Source organism: Martes martes (genome assembly GCF_963455335.1).
Source record: "Martes martes genome assembly, chromosome: 1".
NCBI classification, from domain to species: domain Eukaryota; kingdom Metazoa; phylum Chordata; class Mammalia; order Carnivora; family Mustelidae; genus Martes; species Martes martes.
This window is the reverse complement of record NC_137888.1, coordinates 204,499,129-204,517,833: the sequence shown is the minus strand read 5'-3', so window position 1 is coordinate 204,517,833 and position 18,705 is coordinate 204,499,129.

Below are 18,705 nucleotides of genomic sequence, written 5' to 3'. Positions count from 1 at the left end.
CGTGTGTGCTGGAATTTGAGAACCGCTACCTGGTCCGCAGAGGGGATTATGGCAGGGGGCGCCTGGGCAGGAAGCACCCTGTCTTCCCACAGTGGGCACCTGCCTCACACCTGCCCCTTCCATCTGTGCCGCTGGCCCTGCCTGGATCACCCCCTCTTGCCTTCAAGGGCTGTTCTCCCCTGTCCCTCTCCCGTATCACCCAGCTCCCCCTTGGAGGACTGGTGGGCATCAGCCCAAGTAGGAGCTTGGCCTCTCACCTGTGTTCAATAAAGAACACTGCCATGGCCTAGGGCTTGGGCCAGGGCTGTTGGAGGCACCCTTGATGCCCTGTCCCTCACTGCCAACATCCACAGCCTGGCCTCACTCCAGAAGACCTCGGGTCCAACAGCTTTTCCCATCCTCACTGCCATCGCCAGAGGCCCAGCTGCAGCCTCCAGAGCCCCTGTGGGACAGAGAGAACGGTCATCTGCAGTGTAGAGGGGGGCATCTATTCCCAGCAATGCTTGGGACAAGGTTGTCTGCAAGCCCTCCCGCTATTAGCTTGTATGTATGTGATGTTTAGTATAGTATATATAAGACAAAGACAGAATGGTGGGTTAATCATCCATCTCAAGAAATCAGAAAAAAACAAGAGAAGCCTAAGAGCATAGCAGGAAATAATAGCAGACAGGAAGGAAATAGAAAACATTCAATAAAAGCAGAACTACAAGTTTGTTCTTTTAAAAAATGAATAAAGCTGCAAAGAAGTTGGATCAAGATAAAAAGGAGGCACAAGTTACTCTCACTGGCAACGAAAGACATTACTGCAGCTTCTCAAACATGAAAGAGGCTAGAGCAGGACAGCTGCCACCTCACGGGGCATTCAGGCCCCCTGTGCCCCCAGAGCTCCAGCCACCCAGGAGGGGCTGTCCTTGTCCAAGCTACCCGAAAACCCCAAAGGGGGTGAGGGATGCTGGGAGTGACTTTGTGCCAGCGCACTTGAAAGTGTTAACTAACATGAGTAAGTTCCTAGAGGACAAAAGCTGACCCAAAAAGAAAAAAAATCTGAGCAGTCCTATGGCTACTAAAGAGCCAGAGCCGGTCAGAGCTCCGGGCCCAGATGGCCTTATTAGCAGAGCTCTACCCAACACTCACTGGGAGAAAAGAGAATTGAACAAACTCTCCCGGGGAATAGAAAAATAGGAAACATTTCCTGACTCATCTGTGAGACCAGCATTTCCACAAAACAATATGAAACGGGAAAATTATAGGCCAATCTCACTGATGGCCATAGATGTGAAGATCCTAAATGAAAATAGGAGGGAAAGTGGCGATGTATACAAAGGACATAACCTTGGGTCTAAGGTTAAATCTTAGACAAAATCAGTTTAATGCTGGAAAATGGGTTAATCTAATCCACTGCCTTAAAAAGAGTAAGGAAGGAAAACGTTTCTGATCATCAGTTCAATAGGTGCAGGTAAAGTGTTTGATAAAATTAAACATTCATTTGTGATAAAAAAAGAATAACCCTTAAGCCAACTACAAACTATTGACAACAGTACCCCACCCCCCGCCCAAAAATGAAGTACCTGGGATTAAAAAATACACAAGGCCTCATGGGCAACATTATGGAGGATGTTCAGGGAAGACATAAAGCAGGGGGGTATGTCCTTGTCATAGAATGGATGTCTATGTCAAGATGATAATAATCCCTGTGGTTGGCAGAGTAATAGCTCCCCACAAAGATGTCCGTGGTCCCCAGAACCTGTGACTGTGTTAAACTGCATGGCAAAGGGGATTAAGTTTGCAGATGGAATTAAGGTTGCTAATCCACTGACCACAATGGGGAGGTTACCCTGAGCCATCTGGTGGGTCCAATGTAATCACTATGGTCCTTAACAGTAGAAGAAGGGGACAGAGGAGGGAGAAGCAGAAAGCAGTAGTGTGGGAGGGACCCGGTCTGTGGTTGCTGGCTGTGAAGGTGGAGAAAGGGGCCATGGGCCAAGGATGCAGGCTGCCTCCAGAAGCTGGAAAAGGAGAGACAAATTCTCACCAGAGCCCCCAGCAGGAACACAGCCCCACTGACACCCTCTGGCTTTAGCCCCATGAGACACTTTCAGACCTCTGACCTCCAGAATTTAAGTTAATAAATCTGTGTTGTTTTATGTTTGTGATAATTTGTTACAGCAGCAATAAGATATGAGTAGACTTCAAAACTATTTATAAGTTGAAGGCATTCCCATTTAAAATCCCAATCAGGTTTTTGTGGAACTAGACAAGCAAATTCTAAAATTCACATGGAAGGTCAGAGCCAAGAATCATGAAGAATCTTGAAGAATAAAATGGGGCACCTGGGTAGCTCAGTCAGTTAAACATTAGACTCGATTTTGGCTCAGGTCATGATCTCAGTGTCGTGAAATTGAGCCCTGTGTCAGGCTCTGCATTCATCTGGGAGTCTGCTCAAGATTCTCTCTCTCCCCCCTCTGCCCTTCACCCTAATTGCACTCTCTCTCAAAAAGAAAAGTGGGGGGAGGATGACCTATCTGGGCAGCAAGGTCTATTTCATCAATAGTAATTAAGACACAAAATAACACAGTGTGATTGCTTCAGAAGGAAATTCAAAACCAGGCTTCAGTGAAACTCTTCTTTGGGGATGCTTCCATTTTGAGGGGCAAATCTAAAGAAGAGGAAGTCAGAATGGATCTACCTGGGGAGAAAGAGGGGACAGCACAGGGGGCTCCCGGGTGCTGGCCGCTCTCTCTTTATTGAGTGGGTGGTGGTGATATGGGTGTTTGCCTCATAATTTTGTTGAACGGTATGTTTATGTTTTATGCGTTTTACGGTATGATGTTATAATGATGTTTAATGCATCAAAATCAGATGAATTTAATTTCATTTAACACTTTCTGTTATTGTTATGTAAATCAAAAAGATGGAGAGCCCCAATTCATTCTTTTAAGCAGCCAGGACTAGAATAACAAAACCAGTTAAGGAGGTAGAAAAGAAACCCTGGGGGGGGGGGGGGCAAGATGGCGGAGGAGTCGGAGACCTGAACTTCATCTGGCCCCAGGAATTCAGCTAGAGAGTTATCAAGCCATTCTGAACACCTACAAACTCCACAGGAGATTGAAGAAAAGAATAGCAGCAATTCTATGGATAGAAAACGACCACTTACTGGAAGGTAGGAAGTCTGGAGAAGTGAATCCAAGGCAATATTTGGGAAGATAGACCACCTGGGGAGGGAGCCTCTGCCAGCCGGCTACCAGCAAGTGACAGAGCAGTGGAGCATGAAACTGGAACTTTTAGAAGTCTGCTCCATGGAGGGACATGGCTCCAGTGGCTAAGTGGGGGTGGAGCCCTCATGGGGACAGTGTGGTATCAGGACCTGTGGGGTCACAGAAAGACCGGGGGTGCCTGAGTGTGGCAGGTATCAGAGCGGGGAAGCTGGCTACAGAGATGGAGCTGAGGAGTGAGCTCTCAGCTCGGGGTTACCTTAAACCGTGATACCTGGCACAGTCAGGTCACTACCCTTTGAGAAGGGACCCCACAAGCAGCTGATTCAGGGAGACTCATCTTTCTCCCCCTGGGAGGAGTGGCGCTGGAGCACGTGGCAGGAATCTGCTGGGTTTGGAGACTCCAAACGGAGCCATGCACCAGAGATAGAAATGCTCGGTCATAGGTGAGCATGGACAGGTGAGCATGGACAGCGGCTGGAGACCAGGGAAACAGGAGGGACTGACTGCTTTTCTCTGAGGGCATACTGAGGAGTGGGGGTCCAAGCTCTTGGCTTCTCCAGGGCCGGAGACTAGAAGGCCTCCAGCTTCATTCCTGTCTTCCAAAGCTGTATGTAAAGCCTTCAGGGAACAAAAGCTCTGAGAGCGAACCCTAGTACATTACTTAGCCGGCCCTGGCAAGGGCGGTACAATTCTGCCTCAGGCAAGACATTTGAGATTCACTGCAATAGGCCACTCCCCCAGGAGATCAGCAAGAACATCCAGCCAAAACCAAGTTCACCAATCAATGAGAGCTGCTGAATTCCAGAGTTAGGGGAATACACTACAAGAATTATTGGCTTTTTCCCCATGATTCTTTAGTTTTTCAAAATTTTAAAATTTTCTTTATTTTTTTCTATTTTTTAAAAATTTTTCCTCTTTCCTATTTTAACCAACATCTTATCAATACCTTTTTAAAAATCTTTTTTAATTTTCATTTTTATAGCCATATTCCATCCTTCATCATATTTACCCTTATTTTTTGTATATATATAAGTCTTTCTTTAAAATTTTGGGAGTTAGTTTCTTCTAACAGACCAAAAGACACCCAAAATCTAGTGTGTAGCTCTGTTCTATTCACCAGTCTGATCATATTCTTTTTTTTCCTCACCCCCGCCCCCAGTTTGGGGTCTCTTCTGATTTGTTTAGTGTATATTTTTCTGGGTTTGTTGTTCCCCTGTTTGCATTTTGTTCTCCCATTCATCTATTCTTCTCTGGACAAAATGACAAAACGGAAAAACTACCCTCAAAAAAAAAAAAAAAAAGAGGAAGAGGCAGTACTGACTGGCAGGGACCTAATCAATATGGACATTAGTAAAATGTCGGAACTAGAGTTCAGAATGATGATTATAAAGATACTAGCTGGTCTCGAAAAAAGCATAGAAGATACTAGAGAATCTCTTTCTGGAGAGATAAAAGAACTAAAATCTAATCAACTCAAAATAACAGTTATTATTGAGGTACAATAAAAAATGAAGGCTCTAACTGCTAGGATAAATTAGGCAGAAGAGAGAATTAGTGATATAGAAGACCAAGTGACAGAGAATAAAGAAACCGAGATAAGGAGGGATAAACAATTACTGGATCTCAAGGGGGAGAATTTGAGAGATAACTGATACCCTAAGATGAAACAATATTAGAATAATTGGGATCCCAGAAGAAGAATAAAGAGAGAGGGTAGAAGGTATGTTGGAGCAGATTTTAGCAGAGAACTTCCGTAATTTGGAGAAGGAAGGAGGCATCAAATTCCAGGAGACACAGAGAACCCCCCCCTCAATATCAATAAAAATAGGTCCACACCCCATCATCTAATAGTAAAACTTAAAAGTCTCAGAGATAAAGAAAAAATCCTGAAAGCAGTTCAGGACAAGAGGTCTGTAACCTACAATGGTAGAAATACTAGATTGGCAGCAGTCCTATCCACAGAGACATGGCAGGGCAGAAAGGACTGGCATGATATATTCAGAGCAGTAAATGAGAAAAATATCCAGCCAAGAATACTATATCCAGCTAGGCTATCATTGAAAATAGAAGGAGAGATAAAAAGCTTCCAGGAAAAACAAAAGCTAAAAGAATTTGCAAACACCAAACCAGCCCTACAGGGAATATTGAAAGGCGTCCTCTAAGCAAAGAGAGAGCCTAAAAGTAACATAGACCAGAATGGAACAGAGACAATATACAATAATAGTCACCTTACAGGCAATACATTGGCACTAAATTCATATCTCTCAATAGTTACCCTGAATGTTAATGGGCTAAATGCCCCAATCAAAAGACACAGGGTATCAGAATGGATGAAAAAACAAAACCCATCAAAATGCTGTCTACAAGAAACTCCTTTTAGACCCAAAGACACCTCCAGATTTAAAGTGAGGGGGTGGAAAACAATTTTCATGCTAATGGATATCAAAAGAAAGCTGGGGTGGCAATTCTTATATCAGACAAATTAGATTGTAAACCAAAGACTATAATAAGAGATGAGGAAGGACACTATATCATACTCAAGGGGTCTATCCAACAAGAAGATCTAACAGTTTTAAATATCTATGTCCCTAACATAGGAGCAGCCAATTATACAAGCCAATTAATAACAAAATCAAAGAAACACATAGACAATAATACAATAATAGTAGGGGACTTTAACCCCATCCCCTCACTGAATGGACAGATCATCTAAACAAAAGATCAACAAGGTAATAAAGGCTTTAAATGACACACTGGACTAGATGGACATCACAGATATATTCAGAACATTTCATCCCAATGCAACAGAATACACATTCTTCTCTAGTACACATGGAACATTCTCCTGGATAGATCACATCCCAGGTCACAAATCAGGCCTCAAATAGTACCAAAAGATTGGAATCATTCCCTGCATATTTTTGGACCACAGTGTTTTGAAACTAGAACTCAATCACAAGAGGAAATTTGGAAAGAACTCAAATACATGGAGGCTGAAGGGCATCCTTCTAAAGAATGAATTGGGCCAACCAGGAAATCAAAGGAGAATTTTTTTAAAATTGATGGAAACAAATGAAAATGAAAACACAACTGTTCAAAATCTTTGGAATGCAGCAAGGATGGTCCTAAGAGGGAAGTATGTATCAATACAATGATTTTCAAGAAACAAGAAAGGTCTTAAATACACAACCTAACCCTACCCCTAAAGGAGCTGGAGAAACAACAGCAAATAAAGCCTAAACTCAGCAGGAGAAGAGAAATAATAAAGATCAGAGCAGAAAACAATGGAACAGAAACCAAAAGAACAGTAGAACAGATCTAAGAACAGAACTAAGAACTGGTTCTTTGAAAGAATAAGATTGATAAACCCCTGGCCAGACTTATCAAAAAGAAAAGAGAAAGGACCCAAATTTTTAAAAAATCATGAATGAAAAAGGAGCAATCACAACCAACACCAAATACAATTATAAGAACATATTATGAGCAACTATATGCCAGCAAATTAGATAATCTGGAAGAAATGGATGCATTCCTAAAGACATATAAATGACCAAAACTGAGCCAGGAAGAAATAGAAAACCTGAACAGACCCATAACCAGTAAGGAAATTGAAGCAGTAATTAAAAATCTCCCAAAGAACAAGAACACAGGGCCAAATGACTTCCCAGGGGACTTCAAACAGACTTTTTTTTTAATTTTTAATAATTTTTTGAATTTTTTTATAAACACATAATGTATTATTATCCCCAGGGGTACAGGTCTGTGAATCGCCAGGTTTACACACTTCACAGCACTCACCATAGCACATACCCTCCCCAATGTCCATAACCCCACCACCCTCTCCCTAAACCCCTCCTCCTGGCAACCCTCAGTTTGTTTTGTGAGATTGAGCCTTTCATGGTTTCTCTCCCTCCCAATCCCATCCTGTTTCATTTATTCTTTTCCTACCCCCAAACCCCCTATGTTGCATCTCCACTTCCTCATATCAGGGAGATCATATGATAATTGTCTTTCTCCAATTGACTTATTTCGCTAAGCATAATACCCTCTAGTTCCATCCACATTGTCATAAATGGCAAGATTTCATTTCTTTTGATGGCTTCATAGTATTCCATTGTGTGTGTGTGTGTGTGTGTGTGTGTGTGTGTGTGTGTGTGTGTGTATCACATCTTCTTTATTCATTCATCTGTTGATGGACATCTAGGTTCTTTCCACAGTTTGGCTATTGTGGACATTGCTGCTATAAACATTCAGGTGCACGTGCCCCTTCAGATCAGATACATTTATATCTTTAGGGTAAATACCCAATAGTGCAATTGCTGGGTCGTAGGGTAGTTCTATTTTCAACTTTTTGAGGAACCTCCATGCTGTTTTCCAGAGTGGCTGCACAAGCTTGCATTCCCGCCAACAGTGTAGGAGGGTTCCCCTTTCTCCACATCCTCGCCAACATCTGTCTTTTCCTGACTTGTTAATTTTCGCCATTCTGACTGGTGTGAGGTGGTATCTCATTGAGGTTTTGATTTGTATTTCCCGGATGCCGAGTGATGTGGAGCACTTTTTCATGTGTCTGTTGGCCATCTGGATGTCTTCTTTGCAGAAATGTCTGTTCATGTCTTCTGCCCATTTCTTGACTGGGTTATTTGTTCTTTGGGTATTGAGTTTGGTTAAGTTCTTTATAGATTTTGGATACTAGTCTTTTATCCGTTATGTCGTTTGCAAATATCTTCTCCCATTCTGTCAGTTGTCTTTTGGTTTTGTTAACTGTTTCCTTTGCTGTGCAAAAGCTTTTGATCTTGATGAAGTCCCAATAGTTCATTTTTGCCCTTGCTTCCCTTGTCTTTGGCAATGTTCCTAGGAAGACGTTGCTGAGGCTGAGGTCAAAGAGTTCGCTGCCTGTGTTCTCCTCAAGGATTTTGATGGATTCCTTTCTCACACTGAGGTCTTCCATCCATCTTGAGTCTATTTTCGTGTGTGGTGTAAGGAAATGGTCCAGTTAATTTTTCTGCATGTGACTGTCCAATTTTCCCAACACCATTTGTTGAAGAGGCTGTCTTTTTTCCATTGGACATTCTTTCCTGTTTTGTCGAAGATTAGTTGACCATAGAGTTGAGGGTCTATTTCTGGGTTCTCTATTCTGTTCTATTGATCTATGTGTCCATTATTGTGCCAGTACCATACTGTCTTGATGATGACAGCTTTGTAATAGAGCTTGAAGTCTAGAATTGTGATGCCACCAACTTTGGCTTTCTTTTTCAACATTCCTCTGGCTATTCGAGGTCTTTCTGGTTCCATATAAATTTTAGGATTATTTGTTCCATTTCTTTGAAAAAAATGGATGGGATTTTGATAGGGATTACATTAAATGTGTAGATTGCTTTAGGTAGCATAGACATTTTCACAATAGTTGTTCTTCCAATCCATGAGCATGGAATATTTTTCCATTTCTTTGTGTCTTCCTCAATTTCTTTCATGAGTACTTTATAGTTTTCTGAGTATAGATTCTTTGCCTCTTTGGTTAGGTTTATTTGCAGGTATCTTAAGGTTTTGGGTGCAATTGTAAGTGGGATTGACTCCTTAATTTCTCTTTCTTCTCTCTTGCTCTTGGTGTAAAGAAATGTAACTGATTTCTGTGCATTGATTTTATATCCTGACACTTTATTGAATTCCTATACAAGTTCTAGCAGATTTGGAGTGGAGTCTTTTGGGTTTTCCACACATAGTATCATATCATCTGCAAAGAGTGATAGTTTGACTTCTTCTTTGCTGATATGGATGGCTTTCATTCTTTTTTGTTGTCTGATTGCTGAGGCTAGGACTTTAGTACTATGTCGAATAGCAGTGGTGATAATGGACATCCCTACCATGTTCCTGACCTTAGCAGAAAAGCTTTCAGTTTTTCTCCATTGAGCATGATATTTGTGGTGGGTTTTTCATAGATGGCTTTGATAATATTGAGGTATGTGTCCTCTATCCCTACACTTTCAAGAGTTTTGATCAGGAAAGGATGCTGTACTTTGTCAAATGCTTTTTCAGCATCTATTGAGAGTATCATATGGTTCTTGTTCTTTCTTTTATTAATGTGTTGTATCACACTGATTGATTTGCGGATGTTGAACCAACCTTGCAGCCCTGGAATAAATCCCACTTGTTCGTGGTGAATAATCCTTTTAATGTACTATTAAAGTACTAATAGTATTAAAGTACTATTAAAAGTATTATTATTGGCTAGTATTTTGGTTAGAATTTTCGCATCTGTGTTCCTCAAGGATATTGGTTTGTAATTCTCTTTTTTGATGGGATCCTTGTCTGGTTTTGGGATCAAGGTGATGCTGGCCTCATAAAATAAGTTTGGAAGTTTTCCTTCCATGTCTATTTTTTGGAACAGTTTCAGGAGAATAGGAATTAGTTCTTCTTTAAATGTTTGGTAGAATTCTCCTGGGAAGCCGTCTGGCCCTGGGCTATTGTTTGTTTGGAGATTTTTGATGACTGTTTCAATCTCCTTACTGGTTATGGGTCTGTTCAGGTTTTCTATCTCTACGAATATATCCATTTCTTCCAGATTGTCAAATTTGTTGGCGTAGAGTTGCTCATAATATGTTCTTATAATTGTTTGTATTTCTTTGGTGTTAGTTGTGATCTCTCCTCTTTCATTCATGATTTTATTTATTTGGGTCCTTTCTCTTTTCTTTTTGATAAGTCTGGCCAGGAGTTTATCAATCTTATTAATTCTTTCAAAGAACCAGCTCCTAGTTTTGTTGATTTGTTCTGTTGTTTTTTGTTTTGTTTTTTTGGTTTCTATTTCATTGATTTCTGCTCTGATCTTTATGATTTCTCTTCTCCTGCTGGGTTTAGGCTTTCTTTGTTATTCTTTCTCCAGCTCCTTTAGGTGTAGAGTTAGGTTGTGTATTTGAGACCTTTCTTGTTTCTTGAGAAAGGCTTGTATCACTATACATTTTCCTCTCAGGACACAGCCTTTGCTGTGTCCCACGGATTTTGAACTGTTGTGTTTTCATTGTCATTTGTTTCCATGAATTTTTTCAATTCTTCTTTAATTTCCTGGTTGACCCATTCATTCTTTAGAAGGATGCTGTTTAGTCTCCATGTATTTGCGTTCTTTCCAAATTTCCTCTTGCGACTGAGTTCTAGCTTCAGAGCATTGTGGTCTGAAAATATGCAGGGAATGATCCCAATCTTTTGATACTGGTTGAGACCTGATTTATGACCCAGGATGTGATCTATTCTGGAGAATGTTCCATGTGCACTAGAGAAGAATGTGTATTCTGTTGCTTTGGGATGAAATGTTCTGAATATATCTGTGATGTCCATCTGGTCCAGTGTGTCATTTAAGGCCTTTATTTCCTTGTTGATCTTTTGCTTGGATGATCTGTCCATTTCCATGTGGGGAGTGTTAAAGTCCCCTACTATTGTTGTATTATTGTCTATGTGTTTCTTTGATTTTGTTATTAGTTGGTTTATATAGTTGGCTGCTCCCACGTTAGGGGCATAGATATTTAAAATTGTTAGATCTTCTTGTTGGACAGACCCTTTGAGTATGATATAGTGTCCTTCCTCATCTTTTATTATAGTCTTTGGCTTAAAATCTAATTGATCTGATATAAGGATTGCCACCCCAGCTTTCTTTTGATATCCATTAGCATGAAAATTGTTTTCCACCCCCTCACTTTAAATCTGGAGGTGTCTTTGGGTCTAAAAGGAGTTTCTTGTAGACAGCATTTTGATGGGTTTTGTTTTTTTTTAAATCCATTCTGATACCCTGTGTCTTTTGATTGGGGCATTTAGCCCATTTACATTCAGGGTAGCTATGGAGAGATATGAATTTAGTGCCAATGTATTGCCTGTAAGGTGACTATTATTGTATATTGTCTCTGTTCCTTTCTGGTCTGTGTTACTTTTAGGCTCTCACTTTGCTTAGAGGACCCCTTTCAATATTCCTTGTAGGGCTGGTTTGGTGTTTGCAAATTCTTTCAGTTTTTGTTTTTCCTGGAAGCTTTTTATCTCTCCTTCTATTTTCAATGATAGCCTAGCTGGATATAGTATTCTTGGCTGCATGTTTTTCTCATTTAGTGCTCTGAATATGTCATGCCAGTTCTTTCTGGCCTGACAGGTCTCTGTGGATAAGTCTGCTGCCAATCTAATATTTTTACCATTGTATGTTACAGACTTCTTGTCCCGGGCTGCTTTCAGGATTTTCTCTTTGTCACTAAGACTTGTAAATTTTATTATTAGATGACGGGGTGTGGACCTATTCTTATTGATTTTGAGGGGGGTTCTCTGCACCTCCTGGAATTTTATGCTTGTTCCCTTTGCCATATTAGGGAAATTCTATACAATAATTCTCTCCAATATACCTTCTGCTCCCATCTCTCTTTCTTCTTCTTCTGGAATCCCAATTCTTCTAATGTTGTTTCATCTTATGGTATCACTTATCTCTCGAATTCTCCCCTTGTGGTCCAGTAGCTGTTTGTCCCTCTTTTGCTCAGCTTCTTTATTCTCTGTCACTTGGTCTTCTATATCACTAATTCTCTCTTCTGCCTCATTTATCCTAGCAGTTAGAGCCTCCATTTTTTATTTCACCTCATTAATAGCTTTTTTGATTTCAACTTGGTTAGATTTTAGTTCTTTTATTTCTCCAGACAGGTTTCTCTAATATCTTCCATGCCTTTTTTGAGCCCAGCTAGCACCTTGAGAATCGTCATTCTGAACTCTAGATCTGACATATTACCAATGTCCATATTGATTAGGTCCCTAGCCTTCGGTACTGCTTCGTGTTCTGTTTTTTTGTGGTGAATTTTTCCACCTTGTCATTTTATCCAGGTAAGAATATATGAAGGAACAAATAAAATACTAAAAGGATGGAAAAGATCCCAGGAAAATGTGCTTTATCCAAATCAAAAGAGGCCCCAAATTGTTGGGGGAGTAAGGGGGTAAAAAGAAGTTCAGAAAAAAAAATTTTTAAAAGAAAACAAATAAAGAAAAAATATAAAAAAGAAAAAATATATATATTAGACTAGTGAATCGAACAGGGACACCCACTTAATTTTGGGAGTATTTTGGTCTCTTAGAAGAAACTATCTCCCAAAACCTTAAAGAATGAAAAACATATATAAGGGTAAACATAATGAAGGGATGGAATATGACTATAAAGATGAAAATTTAAAAAAAAATTTCTTAAAAAGGAGTTGATGAGATAAGTTGGTTGGGAGAATAAAGAAAAAGAAAGTGGAGAGAATTTGCTCAGGCTGGAGGCTAGAACAAAGCCCTGTGCTAGATTTAGAGTGTATTTAGATCTATTAGAAGAAGTTGTACCCCAATTTTTTTTAGAAGAAAAAACCCTATGTGTATACAAAAAATAAAGTTAGATACAATGAAGGATAAAATATGACTATAATAAGGAAGGTTCAAAAAAGTTTTTTTTAATGAAAGATATGTTAAGATAAACTAGTTAAAAATGTTAAAAGAGGAAAGGGTAAAAATTTTAAAAAATTAGCAGAAGAAAAATTAAAATTAAAAAAATTTAATTAACTTTGCAAGACTAAAGAATCATGGGGAGAAAGCCATGTATTCCATGCTTTGCTTTCTCCTCCTCTGGAATTCCGCTGTTCTCCCTGGTAAGTGAACTTGGTCTTGGCTGGATTTCTTGTTGATCTTCTGGGGGAGGGGCCTGTTGTAGTGATTCTCGGGTGTCTTTGCTGGAGGTGGAATTGGACCGCCCTTGCCAGGGGCCAGGCTAAGTAATTTGCTCGGGTCCAATTTGGGGAGCTTTTGTTCCCTGAACGCTTTCTGTAGATCTCTGGAGGACAGGAATGAAAATGGTGGCCTCCCAATCTCCGGCCCGGAGAGCTCAGGGCCTCACTCCTCAGTGCGTCCTTGGAGAAAAGCGCTCAATCACTCCCATCTCCCTGGCCTCTGGCCGCGCTCCCAGCTCACCCAGCCTGTGACCAAGTGTCTCTGTCTCTGGCACATAGCCCTGCCTGGAGTCCCTGAACCCCACAGATCCCTGAGCTCTTCCAGAGGAGTCTCCCTGGATCTTGTGGGGTCCCTACTAACAGAGAAGTGACCTCTGCCACGGATCACGATTTAAGGTGACCCCGAGTTGAGAGCTCACTCCTCTGCTCTGTCTCTGTAGCCGGCTTCCCTGCTCTAATACCTGTGAGCTCTGTGACACTCAGACAGCCCCAACCCTTCTGTGACCCCACGGGACCTGAGGCCACACTGTCCCCGCATGGGCTTCACCCCGGCTTAGCGTCTGGAGCGATGTCCCTCCGTGGAGCAGACTTTTAAAAGTTCTGATTTTGTGCTCCATTGCTCCACCACTTGCTGGGAGCCGGCCCCTCCCCCTGCAGGCTATTCTCCCGTCGCTTTGGATTCACTTCTCCGCCGGTCCTACCTTTCAGAATGTGGTCGATTTTCTGTTTCTAGAATTGTTGCTCTTCTTCTCTTCAACCTCCTATTGGATTTGTAGGTGTTCAGAATGGTTTGATAAGCTATCTAGCTGATCTCCTGCTACCTGATGTCATCTCAGCCTGCTACTTCTCCACCATCTTGACTCCTCCCCCGCAACCAGACATTTAAAAAAGAATTAATACCTATTCTCCTGAAACTGTTCCAAAAAATAGACATGAAAGGAGAACTTCCAAACTCATTTTATGAGGCCAGCATTACCTTGATTCCAAAACCAGACACAGATTCCATAAAAAAAGAGAATTACAGACCACTATCTCTGATGAACATGGATGCAGAAATTCTCACCAATATACTAGGCAATAGGATCCAACAGTACATTAAAAAGATTATTCACTGTGTCCAAGTGGGATTTATTCCTGGGCTGCAAGTTTTGTTCAACATCCACAAATCAATCAGCGTGATACACTACATGAATAAAAGAAGAACAAGAACCATATGATACTCTCAAAAGATGCAGAAAAAGCATTTGACAAAGTGCAGCATCCTTTCCTGATCAAAACTCTTCACAGTGTGGGAATAGAGGGCACATACCTCAATATCATAAAAGCCATCTATGAAAAACCCACAGCAAATATCATTCTCAATGGAGAAAAACTGAGAGCTTTTCCCCTAGGGTCAGGAACATGGCAGGGATGTCCACTATCACCACTGCTATTCAACATAGTACTAGAAACCCTAGCCTCAGCAATCAGAAAACAAAAAGAAATAAGATGTATCCAAATTGGCAAAAAAGTCAAACTGTCACTCTTTGCATATGATATGATACTATATGTGGATAACCAAAAAGACTCCCCCCAAAACTGCTAGAACTCATACAGGAATTCAGTAAAGTGTCAGGATATAAAATCAATGCACAGAAATCAGTTGCATTTCTGTACACCAACAACAAGACAGAAGAAAGAGAAATTAAGGAGTCAATCCCATTTACAATTGTCCCCGAAACCATAAGATACCTAGGAATAAATCTAACCAAAGAGGCAAAAGATCTGTGCTCAGAAAACTATAGAATACTCATGAAAGAAATTGAGGAAGACACAAATGGAAAAACGTTCCATGCTCATGGATTGGAAGAAAAACTATTGTGAAAATGTCTATACTACCTAGAGCAATCTATACATTTAATGCAATCCCTATCAAAATACCATCAACTTTTTTCAAAGAAATGGAACAAATAATCCTAAAAATTTTTATAGAACCAGAAAAGACCCTGAAAAGCCAGAGGAATGTTGAAAAAGAAAACCAAAGCTGGCGGCATCACAATTCCAGATTTCAAGCTCTATTACAAAGCTGTCATCATCAAGACAGTATGGTACTGGCCAAGCACAGACACATAGATCAATGAAACTGAATAGAGAGCCCAGAAATGGACCCTCAACTCTATGGTCAACTAATCTTCGACAAAACAGGAAAGAATGTCCAATGGAAAAAAGACAGCCTCTTCAACAAATGGTGTTGGGAAAATTGGACAGTCACATGCAGAAAAATGAAGCTAGACCATTTCCTTACACCACACACGAAAATAGACTCAAGATGGATGGAAGACCTCAGTGTGAGAAAGGAATCCATCAAAATCCTTGAGAAGAACACAGGCAGTGAACTCTTTGACCTCAGCCACAGCAACTTCTTCCTAGAAACATTGCCAAAGACAAGGGAAGCAAGGGCAAAAATGAACTATTGGGACTTCATCAAGATCAAAAGCTTTTGCACAGCAAAGGAAACAGTTAACAAAACCAAAAGACAACTGACAGAATGGGAGAAGATATTTGCAAACGACATAACGGATAAAAGACTAGTATCCAAAATCTATAAAGAACTTAACCAAACTCAATACCCAAAGAACAAATAACCCAGTCAAGAAATGGGCAGAAGACATGAACAGACATTTCTGCAAAGAAGACATCCAGATGGCCAACAGACACATGAAAAAGTGCTCCACATCACTCGGCATCCGGGAAATACAAATCAAAACCTCAATGAGATACCACCTCACACCAGTCAGAATGGCGAAAATTAACAAGTCAGGAAAAGACAGATGTTGGCGAGGATGTGGAGAAAGGGGAACCCTCCTACACTGTTGGCGGGAATGCAAGCTTGTGCAGCCACTCTGGAAAACAGCATGGAGGTTCCTCAAAAAGTTGAAAATAGAACTACCCTACGACCCAGCAATTGTACTACTGGGTATTTGCCCTAAAGATACAAATGTAGTGATCCGAAGGGGCACATGTACCCGAATGTTTATAGCAGCAATGTCCACAATAGCCAAACTATGGAAAGAACCTAGATGTCTATCAACCGATGAATGGATAAAGATGTGATGTGATGTGATGTGTGTGTGTGTGTGCATGAATATTATGCAGCCATCAAAAAATATGAAATCTTGCCATTTGCAATGATGTGGATGAAACTAGAGGGTATTATGCTAAGTGAAATAAGTCAATCAGAGAAAGACAATTATCATATGATCTCACTGATACGAGGAATTTGAGAAACAAGACAGAGGATCATAGGGGAAGGGAGGGCAAAATGAAATGAGACAAAACCAGAGAAGGAGACAAACCATAAGAGACTCTTAATCTCACGAAACAAACTGAGGGTTGCTGGAGGGTGGGGGGGAGAGATGGGATGGCTGGGTGATGGCCATCAGGGAGGATATGTGCTATGATGAGCACCGTGAGTTGTGTAAGACTGATGAATCACAGACCTGTACCCCTGAAACAAATAATACATTATATGTTAATTTTTAAAAAAAGAAACCGTGGGTGAAACTTACTTAAGAATAACAAAACAAAACTCCTAGACAAAATATTAGCAACCGGGATGGAGCAGCGGGTAAATGGTACCACATGCTGTGACTAAGCAGGGTTGATTCCAGGAGCATGAATGGGTTCCTCAGAAGCCACCCAATCCCTGTAACTCATCCCACCACCAAACCAAACCATGTCCGTAAGTTTGAGAAAGAAGCGTTGCCACAACAGACATCCCTAATGGAAACACACGCAGCAACAGGAGGGAGCAGCTTCCCTACTACAAACGATCCCATCTCCCACCAAGCATCAGAAAGTGCCCTCTAGTAGCAGACAAGCAGGGGAGGAGGGTTTGGTTGGTGGCTTTCTCTAGCAACGTGCACAGTGGGCGGGAGGGGCCGGGACCTACCCCAAAGCCCCCGTGATGTGACAAGTGCCCCTGGGAGATGCTGAATCTCACTTAGGGGTTAGTGAAAGCAACACTGTCATCGCTGTCCTGCTGCCCTGGTCCAAGTTCCATCACGCCCCTGCACCTCGCCTCGCACAGGCACAAACGTTCCAGAAGACTCCCCGCAGCCCTGTAAGAAAGGACAGTGGGGCACGGCCCAAGCACAGCCAAGAGAAGGAGGGCGGAGCAGCTGTGTGTCCATCCAGGCGAATATTCTGCTCACTCAGTAACTGGCCAGGGCTGGGTGTGCTGACACGGCCACAGCCGCAGCTTCGCTCTGTGGTTCCCACCTAAGCTGAACTTTCACGCAGCCTGTGACCCCGCAGTTCCACCCCTGGGCATCTACCCAAGAGAAGTGAGCACGTGAGTCCCCGAAAACACATGGACACGAATGCTCATGGCAGCCTGACTCACGGGAGCCCCACACTGGAAACACAAATGGTGGGAGCCCCACTCAACCCCAGAGGACACAGCGATGAAAAGCCACAGAGGTCCATCCCCTGCCTCCGCAGAACAGAGCATGGGCAAGCACAGAAACATCTACTCCTGGGAGCAGCAGACTGGATGGAACCTTCTGGAAAGATGGGAAGGTCCTACATTTTGACCTGGGGGCCGCTCCCACTCGTGTGCACGTAGGTAACACACACCGAGATGGACATCTAGCACTCGTGCACTTTAGACATTTCACTTGTGTGTTGTGTGTCACACCTCAGTTCTTCAAAGCTTAAAAAATAAAAATACCAATAGTTAAAAATATGAATGATCTTAATGAAATCAACCAATTACAGGAGGATGTTGTCCTGTTATTTACATAAAGCCTAAAATCACATAAATCCTGTTGCCTTTGGCCAACATAGTACATAACAAAGTGTAAAGCCCATGAAGGAAGGACTGACTCCCAGTTCTAGACAGCCGTCTGCTCTGGGGCGGGAGAGAGACAGCTGGAGACCGCATGCCTCCACTCCATCTGTCAAGTTCATTCCTTCTGGTCAGTGGTGCACAAACAAATATTTGTTAAATTAGCACCCGTGTTTTTGTGATGGCCTAAGACGGCTCTTAATAAAGGTCGCAATTCAGATCATGTTTCTCCCCTGCTCAAAATCCTACCATGGCTCCCCAGTGCCCTCAAGAATAAAATCCCTCCTCCTACAGGTCCAGCCCAGTCCCGGCTCTGGCTTCAATGCACACTCCCCTTCCCTCTGCTCCTGCCACCCCTGCCTCTTTGCCCCCAGCTCATCTCCCCTGCACCCTTTGTACACAGGTCCCCTCCCAGTGCTGCCTTCTCTTGGCTGCCTTCTTTTTTTTTTTTTTTTTAAAGATTTTATTTATTTATTTGACAGACAGAGATCACAAGTAGGCAGAGAGGCAGGCAGAGAGAGAGAGGGAAACAGGCTATCTGCCGAGCAGAGAACCCGATGTGGGGCTCGATCCCAGGACCCCGGGATCATGACCTGAGCCGAAGGCAGAGGCTTTAACCCACTGAGCCACCCAGGCGCCCTCTTGGCTGCCTTCTTGACAGCGACAGGTCAACTCAAATGGCACTTTCCCCCTGCCACTCGAGCTTGTCCCTACTGGCAATTGTCCTTTGTTCCACATTCTTCTGTGCTCCCCATCTGCCTTAGAAGGCACCCAAAGCCAGGGTCCCCTGTCTGGTTTGCCATGGCAGTATCCCCAGGCTGCACCCAGCAGTCCTGGGCTGGGACAGGGATCTGCGGACACGCCCACCGGTTCTGACAGTCATCACCACAAGGGGGCGCCTAGAGGTCAGAAATCAAACAGGACCGGGCCACTGGGAGACGCAGGCAGGACAGAC